The sequence below is a fragment of the Heterocephalus glaber genome, unplaced genomic scaffold (genome assembly GCF_053883595.1).
Source record: "Heterocephalus glaber isolate CG9 unplaced genomic scaffold, H.glaber_assembly_v1.0 deba00001472, whole genome shotgun sequence".
Classification (NCBI taxonomy): Eukaryota; Metazoa; Chordata; class Mammalia; order Rodentia; family Bathyergidae; genus Heterocephalus; species Heterocephalus glaber.
The window spans coordinates 74,570,110-74,578,846 of record NW_028258315.1 but is presented as its reverse complement, the minus strand read 5'-3'; the positions used below and the strand labels follow the sequence as shown (position 1 = coordinate 74,578,846).

The 8,737-nt window shown below is 37.7% G+C and overlaps 1 non-coding gene across 1 annotated transcript; it reads right to left on the bottom strand.

Moving 5' to 3' along the window:
• Positions 1-8,301: 8,301 nt before the first annotated feature.
• LOC147826410 (U4atac minor spliceosomal RNA) lies at positions 8,302-8,412 on the bottom strand. The gene has a single exon (XR_015439658.1). It is a non-coding gene; the product is annotated as a U4atac minor spliceosomal RNA (small nuclear RNA).
• Between the last annotated feature and the right edge of the window lie 325 nt (positions 8,413-8,737).

Below are 8,737 nucleotides of genomic sequence, written 5' to 3'. Positions count from 1 at the left end.
ATAGGCTTCTTCAAATGGTGAAAATAGACAATGGGGCTCCTTTCATCATTCCACCCCATGTTTTTGGTTTTTTCCCCTGACACACATATGCACTCATATATACATCCCTGTCTTCTACAGGAATATCTTGCTCTGTATTTCCTCCCCCATTCACCCCTCATCATGTACTGGGAGAAGCCTTTGGGCTTTATCAGTGATTTTGACTCTGGAAGCTAAGCAACCATATCATTTTGGCAGGGGTTCCCTTAGGAGTTGAAGGTCAAGTTCAACTGCAGCTGGCTGCCTTTTACTAAGTGTTCAAGGAACTTCGCATGTTTTATCTTCTCCTAGAGTGGAGTTTAGCTTAGTACAATAGATACAAGAGGAAGCCCAACAGCCACAAATTTAGAATCATTACTTCCTAGGTATGCCAGTCTTATATCTCAAAAACCAATTGGTGCTAGCCAAAGTATGGAAGCCATGGAAAATCTATAAACCACTGAAAATAATGTCTGAAGAAAGGGCTCTGGGTAGAATGCTAGCCTTAGAAGAACACAGTCATTTATGCTCTCTTAAGTTACACTAAAATTAGATTACTTTTAATTACATCAATTCATATAATGAGTAACACTGGACTTCCATTGGCTTTACAATTTTTAAAAAATCCATACACTTCCTCAACTTCTTGTCTGAATTGTTTCTTTTCCAAGGCATCACTTGGGGTTAAGAACATGCCAGGAATCCCCCAGAGAAGTGGAAATTTCAAATGGCAAAAAGATGGCTTTATGTACAAAAAGAGTATTCCACTTGAAAGAGCAATACTTTGAGATGATTTGGATGGGATTATCCCTTCAATGTGGTTTCTTCAATAGTTTGAAAAAACAAAAACAAAAACAAAATCTTGTTCCAAAGTGAGGACAAATCTCTTTATTGAAAAGCTAGCTTACATTTTGAAGCAGCCACTAAATGTTACATGATTTTTGTTACCAATCAGAATAACAATTCTGAGAAAAAAGTGTGATTTCTTGTTTTTTAGCAACATTATTTATTGTTTATCACTTATGAAATGTAATTACCAGCAGGTGTGGTTACACACACTTGTAATCCTAGCACTTGGGAGACTGAGGCAGAAGAGTCACGGTGTGAGTCTGAGGTCAGCCTGGGCTACATAGTGAGTTTAACACCAACCTGGATGACATAATGAGGCCTTGTCTCAAAATACCAAAAAAGAAAATATATTTGGCTAATATGGTTAGACAAAATGTCTTAAACCAAAGCTAATATATCTACTATTATAAATTCCTCCCACAAAATATGTATTTATATTAATATATGATACATAATACAGTAAGCATCTATTTTATTATATATAAGTATATATAATGGTATATATACAACTTTGTACAGTTCTGAGAAAAGCATGAATAGGCACTTCTTTTGAGTCACACAGTTATTGGCAGAAATATTAGTTTTTCTACGGATTCAGGTATTCCCACGGAACCTCTGGCAGATGGGGCTCATTGGTGAGCCTGAGACCCAAGCTCATTCCATTTCCCTTGTTATCTTCCTGTGGTTAGATGTTTGCTTTACTCACTTCCCTCACTGTTGGAGAAACCAGGTGGCCAAATTCTGGTCAAGGAAGTAAGAGGAAAAATCTACTGAGGGATCCTAGGGAAACTCACTTTTCCAACAAAAGAGTTTGATGGTGTAGCATTTGAAAACATAGGTGTATTGTATTGTACAAAGAAAGGTCTTAATGTCACAATACAATATTGTTGACGGGAAACAAAAGCTACTGGTTACCTGTCTGTGGAGGGTAGGCTCCCAGTGAAAAGTGAAATTCATTAATAGGGACGATTCTAATGGAAAATTGAAGAAAAAAGATAAAAACAGAAGAAATGAACACATCCAACCCTATCCTTGTCAATACGATGCCTTGAAATACAGCAGTCATCTTGTCCCTGTAGAGGGATGAACATGAGGAAGAAATCAGCACAGCACTGATGGCATAAACAAAGGAAGGAAGAGAGGAGCACTGTGCCCAAGCTATTAGAGCCATATTTGCCTGTGGGCACAGAGGGTCAGCAGAGCCTGAAATCAGCATACTTCTGGGATAGCCTTTATGATTCATGTGGAAAATCATATACATACTCCACCCTCTCATCTCTGCTTGGGCCAGCTGCCTTCTTCTGAGCTCCCTGCACGTGTGAGCAGGCCCTTGAGGGGATGTGCTTGACACTGCCCTCCTGACTGTATTCCTTCTGCTCCCTATTTGACTTCCCCATCTTGCCACTTCTTCCAAGGAAGGGTTTCTAGTAACACTTTAACACGAATCTTGGTCTCTGCATCTGCTTCTGGTGAACTCCAGAACTCTAAAACTTCTTTTTGGTAGACTATAAGTTAAATTGTACAAATATGTCCAAGGCTAGAAAACACTCTAGGTATGATAAAAAAACTATGGTGAATGCTTAGATTTAAAAAAAAAAATTATTACAGTAAAAGACACATTGCCCTTAATCTCTGTCAAGACTCCCCCTTGCTTCGAACATACTCAGACCATCTTTTTTTGCCACTTTCTGAAGTGGCCTGACGCTCTTCTTTTGTGAGTGTACGTATTTAGTTGTGCTATCATAGCTGCCTTGTTGTCCTAAATCAGTTCAAGACATGAACTTTTCATGGTCATTTTGGCTTTGGGGACCAGCTAGAAGTTGTAGAGAGCCAGATTCAGTGAATAAGGTAGATGAGGATATATCATAAAATTTTTATGAGCCTACTTTTCCATTACGTGGTACTCAGCAGCAGCATTCACTGTATTTTTTATTACACCTTGTAAAGATACTCACAAGAAAGTGCTTTCAAAACTGCTTCAGAAAGTAGCAAAAAATGTGTTTGAAGCCAGGGGGAATATTTCACAGGAGGCTAAGGGCAATGTGTCTTTTACTGTGATACATTTTTAAAAGTTTAACATTCACTGTATATTTTGATCACACTTCATAACAGCAAAAGAAGTTAAGAAGTCACAAAGAAAATCAGAAAAAAAAAATTTAAAAATCAGTTTTCCAAAAGCCAGATATATGAACCATATTTCTTTGGGCTGCCCACTCTGGCCTGGTTGTTGATAGAGTGAAAAACAGTATTTTCCACCAGAGTATGGAATAGATTAGATATTCTGGTAAGCATCAAGATATTTGCAATACTTGAGTACCAAATGTAATATTGCTTGTAGTTAGTTAGAGACAAGTCAACAAATAAAGGAGAAGAGAATGATTAGTACGGTTCAGCTGCCAAGGGTTCCAAAGCCTGACTCTGGCCCTCTTCCTTCTATGAGACTCAGAAAGAAAGAACAGAGCTCTTTTTATTTATTCATGAAATTTTTCTTCCCAGGTGGACGATTTGACTCAAGGCTGAATGAAGGGAGCAATTGGTTATCTTTCTTATTAAGGAACCAGTACTCAGTGAACTCAGGCTCTGTTCTCATAACAGGAAAATGAGATCATGGCTCTCAGAAGATCTGGAGATTTGTGTGTCTTAATGCCTGACCCTGGTGACTGCAGGATGGGTAATTTTTGCTAGAAAATACCATGTCACTCATGCTGAGGTCTGAGCTCTTCATTACATCAAACAACTAATGGACCAAGGTGTGGGCCCTGGGAAGACTGGGTTTCAGGTAATGACAACTTTAGTTTTCTTTTTCATTTTTAATTAAAGAAAGAATCTGAGAATCAGTGGGGCAAGAGAGAAAGGAAATCATAAATAAAATATGAATATTCATGTGTGTAAAAAATTTATTTCTAATTATTTATCCTAGAAAGAAAATATTTTCCTTTCTTGAAAAAAATTTCTAGAAAATTTGAAACCCAGAAATGAAAAATATCACTTTTAGTAACTCGATGTACAAATTTGACACAATATTATTTAAATTCTACAGACATTCTCAAATTCATTGCTTTTTGCACTTGTAAAATATAAACTTTATTTAGGATTTTTAAAAAAGACTATTTAACTCTTCAACAGCAAAGAGATGAACTGTGGACCTTTACACATAGTTTTATCTTGTGTACTTTTAGCCTAAATGATGACCATTTGTGATTATTCCGCAAGATAAATTATTTTTAAAGTAAATCAAATTAAGGAGATACAGGTAAGTTGAGTAAGGTCAAAAGTTTATTTTTATGGCCAGAATAGATCACTTTACTTTTTATATTCTTTTCTTTATTGATGTATAAATTGCATAAGGGTAAAATATATAGATGTTGTTTTCAGTGTGATGTTTTAATCAATGCATATGTTCATTTTACTTTGACCAGATTCATGATCCAAGACATTTTCTTTTCCAGCCAAGTCCTTGTTCTAGACCATGATTTTGGTCAACAAACAAATAATGGCTAACCCAGTGATTAGCAGTATGTGATCAATAAAGATTTTCCAAATGACCTGAATAGGTAAATAAGTGAATAAACATTTTTCTATTCTTCTTTGCTTTTCACTGTATGATCATTATCCCTTTCTGCAGACTGCACATCAATGTTACCTTCTAGATATACCTTACCTTGGGGAAAGCAAAGCCTAGAAGTGTGTTGCATATGCAAAGAGCATTTCATAAATTCTTGTTTGCAATGAATTGAGTTCTGCTTCTCACAATAAACAATACATTTCTCAGACAATAGATCAAAAATAATTTATCAGACAAGCATTGGTCCGAATGTTTGAATCTGGATAGACCTAGGTTTGGACGTCTGTCACTTGCTAGCTGTGTATATTAAGTTAACTGATATTTTAGGGGCTTTTTTAATCAGTAAAATGGAAATGCTAATTTTCAACACAAAAGATGTTGTATGGTTTGTATGATAGCACATGTGAAATATAAGGGACACTCAATAATGGTAGCTTCTTTTTACTCTTTTTTGTTGAAAACTAAAACTGGTGAAAGAGTAATACAATGAACAGTATTGGTGGTCTCCCACTAGATAGCAGATAAATCCTTTGGCATAGAAGGCAATGGACTCTACTTGCAGTTTGCGGGTGGATCATGTTTGTTTAATCCAGCTTCACTGGTTTGAATCTACCTCAATCAATGCTTGGCATTTTCCCACCTCAGGAAATGATTCAGAAACTTCTAAGTGACTATCAATAATGATACATGAAAAGATCATTTTTGTAAGCTTTTGGGAAATAAAACTCTTGTGCAAGAGTTTCTAGAATTTAGCTGTTTCTCTCTCCCCTAACATAGAAGTCAGGAAGAATGAAGGACTCGTGGCAGACATAAAATGGTGCCAACAAAGGACTAAATGGAAGTAAGCTGAGACCTTGTTGCCACTACTTAGCCAGAAGCAAACCAGTCCTAAATCGTGAGTAACCGTGACTCTGCTTCAGCGAGCCTTGATATCACATGTATTAAGGCCCTTTGACTTCGAACTAATAACGTCTGTCATTTAATTCAGGAACTACTATGGAAATCAAGGTTGCATTCTGTCTCCAGGGCTGATTCAGGGTCAACCTCTAAAGCCAGTTAAATTTGTTTCTAAGGTCACCCAAGATATCTGTCACCTTTCTGTTGGCTCTCTACTGAAACCTCTCTTTTTTCCCTGTTCTACCATTGGTCCAGTTCTGCTCTCATCATCTTAATCTGCTTTCCCCCTTCTCAGTATTAGTTTTAAAAAAATACAAAGTATGTCTTATCAATATACCCTCAGTTGAAAAAAAGAATCCTGATTCACACTAAAATTTTGCCAGTTGATGCATTTCCTGTGTAATGAGAACAATGCCATAAAAGAGTCCAATGATCTTGATAATGGAAAGATAACATTGATAGCAAATACACTGACAGTGATGTTCTTGAATCCTTTCTCATCACATTGTGAAAATAGTCGCCATTTACACCTCCACAGTTAATTTGCCTACCACTCCATCTCTCTGAATTTTTATTTTAGGTCTGTTCTGGGGCAGCTTCTGGAATAAGGCCATAGCATCTCCATCCTATTGACATCATGTTAACTATAAATAACAGAGGAAGTGAGCAACTGGAAGGCATCCCATCATGAAATATTCAGAAGCTAGAGGCTATCTAGCCATGCTCCCTCAGTCTCTGCCCTTTAGAAGTTGTTGAGATCAGAGTTGGGTGTGCCAAAGATATGAGATAAAGGCAGACAACTGTGCTCCCCACTTCTTATTTTCTTATATTTAAACATATTTATATATATATATATATATTTTTGGTACCTGGGATCGAACTCGGGTCCTTGCGCTTGTGCAGCAGGCAGCGAAACCACTGAGCTAAATCCCTGGCCCAAGGTCCTGATATATTAAATAGAATGGCTATGAAATGTTCTTCTCTGTCACATTTTGATTTTTTTTTTCTTTTTTTGGTACCGGAGATCGAACTCGGATCCTTGTACTTTCGAGGCAGGCAGCAGAACCACTGAGCTAAATCCCCGGCCCCACATTTTGACTTTTCCAAGAGGATCACCCCCCTAACTTAGAGCCTAATTCCTTTGTTGACCATTGTTAGATCTTTATTTTCTAGGGATGGTCTTTGGCCCCTGAGAAAAGTACAGTATATAATGCATCATTTAAGTCCCTGAAGCCCACCTACTCTCTAGAGGCATATATCTTAGTGAGAACTCCATATCTTAGGGAGTCTAGGATTTAGTCATATCCATTTCTCTGGACTGGCCTCTTATGTTGACTGTATTCTCTCAATTCTATCTACCTCATTTGATTAAGTTCCCAAATCCTACAAAATAAAACCCCAGTGGTATTTTTTCTACATCAACTATATACCCCCAAAGACATCAGGTTTGGGCATGTCTTCACTGACATCCAATGTACTACTGTCTTGGGGGAGAAGTCCTTTTTTCTGTGCTGTTTCCTTTGCACAGACTGTGGGATTGAGACCACGGGTCTTTGAGCCAGGATTGTCAGATTCTCTTCTTGATCAGGAAACTTTCCTTACATTGAACTGAAGTCTCTCTTGCTACACTTTTTTTGTTTTGTTTTTTTGAGATAGGGTCTCTCTATGTATTCTAGGATAGGCTTTAATACACTATGTAGCAAGGCTGGCCTCGAACTCGAGGCAGTCCTCCTGCCTCAGTCTCCCGAGTGCTGGGATTACAAGCAAGCACCATAACATCCAGCTTCTCTTGATACACTTGAATCCTGGTTCCTATTCTGACTGTCTTTCCTTAAACCCTTACAAGGAAACAGTATGAGCAGTGGGAATTGTGGTTTATCACAGCCTTGTGGAGCAAGCAGCAGAAGCAGCTGCTGGATGCTGCAGAATCTGTTTGATAATGGAAAATCCAGATCTGGCAGAATGATGTTATATTTGGAGGAAAAGTCATCACATGACTAAAGTTCCTGTTCTAAGCAGAGAACATACAGATGTTCACATACCAGAGAAGTTATGATATTTTCAAAAGGCTAAAGAAGTACTTTATTATTTCCCAGCCTTCACAATCAAAAAGCCATAGGAAAGCTCAGGAAACATTAGGGGTCTGAATCAAAAGGAAATGAGACTTAGTAGCAAGGAAACAAGGTTTATTTGTATCTTACATTGCTACGGTTCCATAGCTACTCATTTAATACCCAACGGGCAAGGGGAGAATAGTGTCTATTTAATTCTCATTAATAATGACTTTTATCTTTAGATGATCCAAACATGGCCCCATGTCATTATAAACTTGTGGTTTCAACAAACCATATCACATCTCCCAAGAAGTTCTGGCATGTAAACTTATTTGAGCAAACAAAGCTAGCATTTTTCCCTCCCTCTGTTTCTTCTTTCTTTTATTTCTTCCTCTGTCATTCCTTTTCCCCTTGCTTCTTTCGTCCTTGCCTCCTCAGACACTAATCTCTATGTAGCACAATAAGACTTAGAAAGATTCTACCAAGATTAAATTAAATTCAGCAAATATTTGCTGGATCCTCCTCTGTGTAGATGCAGATCTGGTTCCCACAAAAGGAGGGTCAAAGAGACATTTGCCCTTAAGTTTGTAGTTTTAGAAAGAAAAAAAAAAAATAGACAAATCACAAACAATTTAAGTATGAAGATAGCGAAAAAAAAAAAAAGGAACTTTAGTGGTATGGGGGATCTTCATGCAGACTTTGAAGAATGTAAGGAGGCTGGGGGTACAGCTACTGGTGTCTGGAGTAGAGGCGAAGGTTCTGCTAATGGTTTGGTCTATAATTCATGGGACAAATAACATATTGCCTGGCCTAGAATGTCAATGATGCCAAAGGTGAGAGAGTCTTCTCTAGAGAATATATGCTTATAGCATCACTTCTTTATCATTATTATTTTATGACTATATGAAGTAATCAGTAACTCACAAAAAGTTCTGCGTGTTTAAACTGGAATATTTTGTAAAGGCATGAGCAGTACTGCCCTCACTAAATGTTCATTGGACAGTAGTGCAACCCCAAGAAAAGGATGGTTCTAAACTGGAATATTTTATTAATATATTAAATACAGTTTTGTTTTGTTTTTTTGGTACCAGGGATTGAACTCGGGTCCTTGCACTTGCACGGCAGGCGGAGAAACCACTGAGCTAAATCCCTGGCCCTATTAAATACAGTTTTATCATCGTTCCATTTATTACTCCACAGAAGTTCATAGTCTATTCCTCCCAGGCCAGAAGCTATGACATTGAATGCCAGTGAACCTCAGCTGGTCCTAACACCAATGCACATTACACAGCCACTTGGTAGAGGATATGAGGCCCGTCTTTTCTCTAATCACTTAATCCAGCAGGAAGTTCTT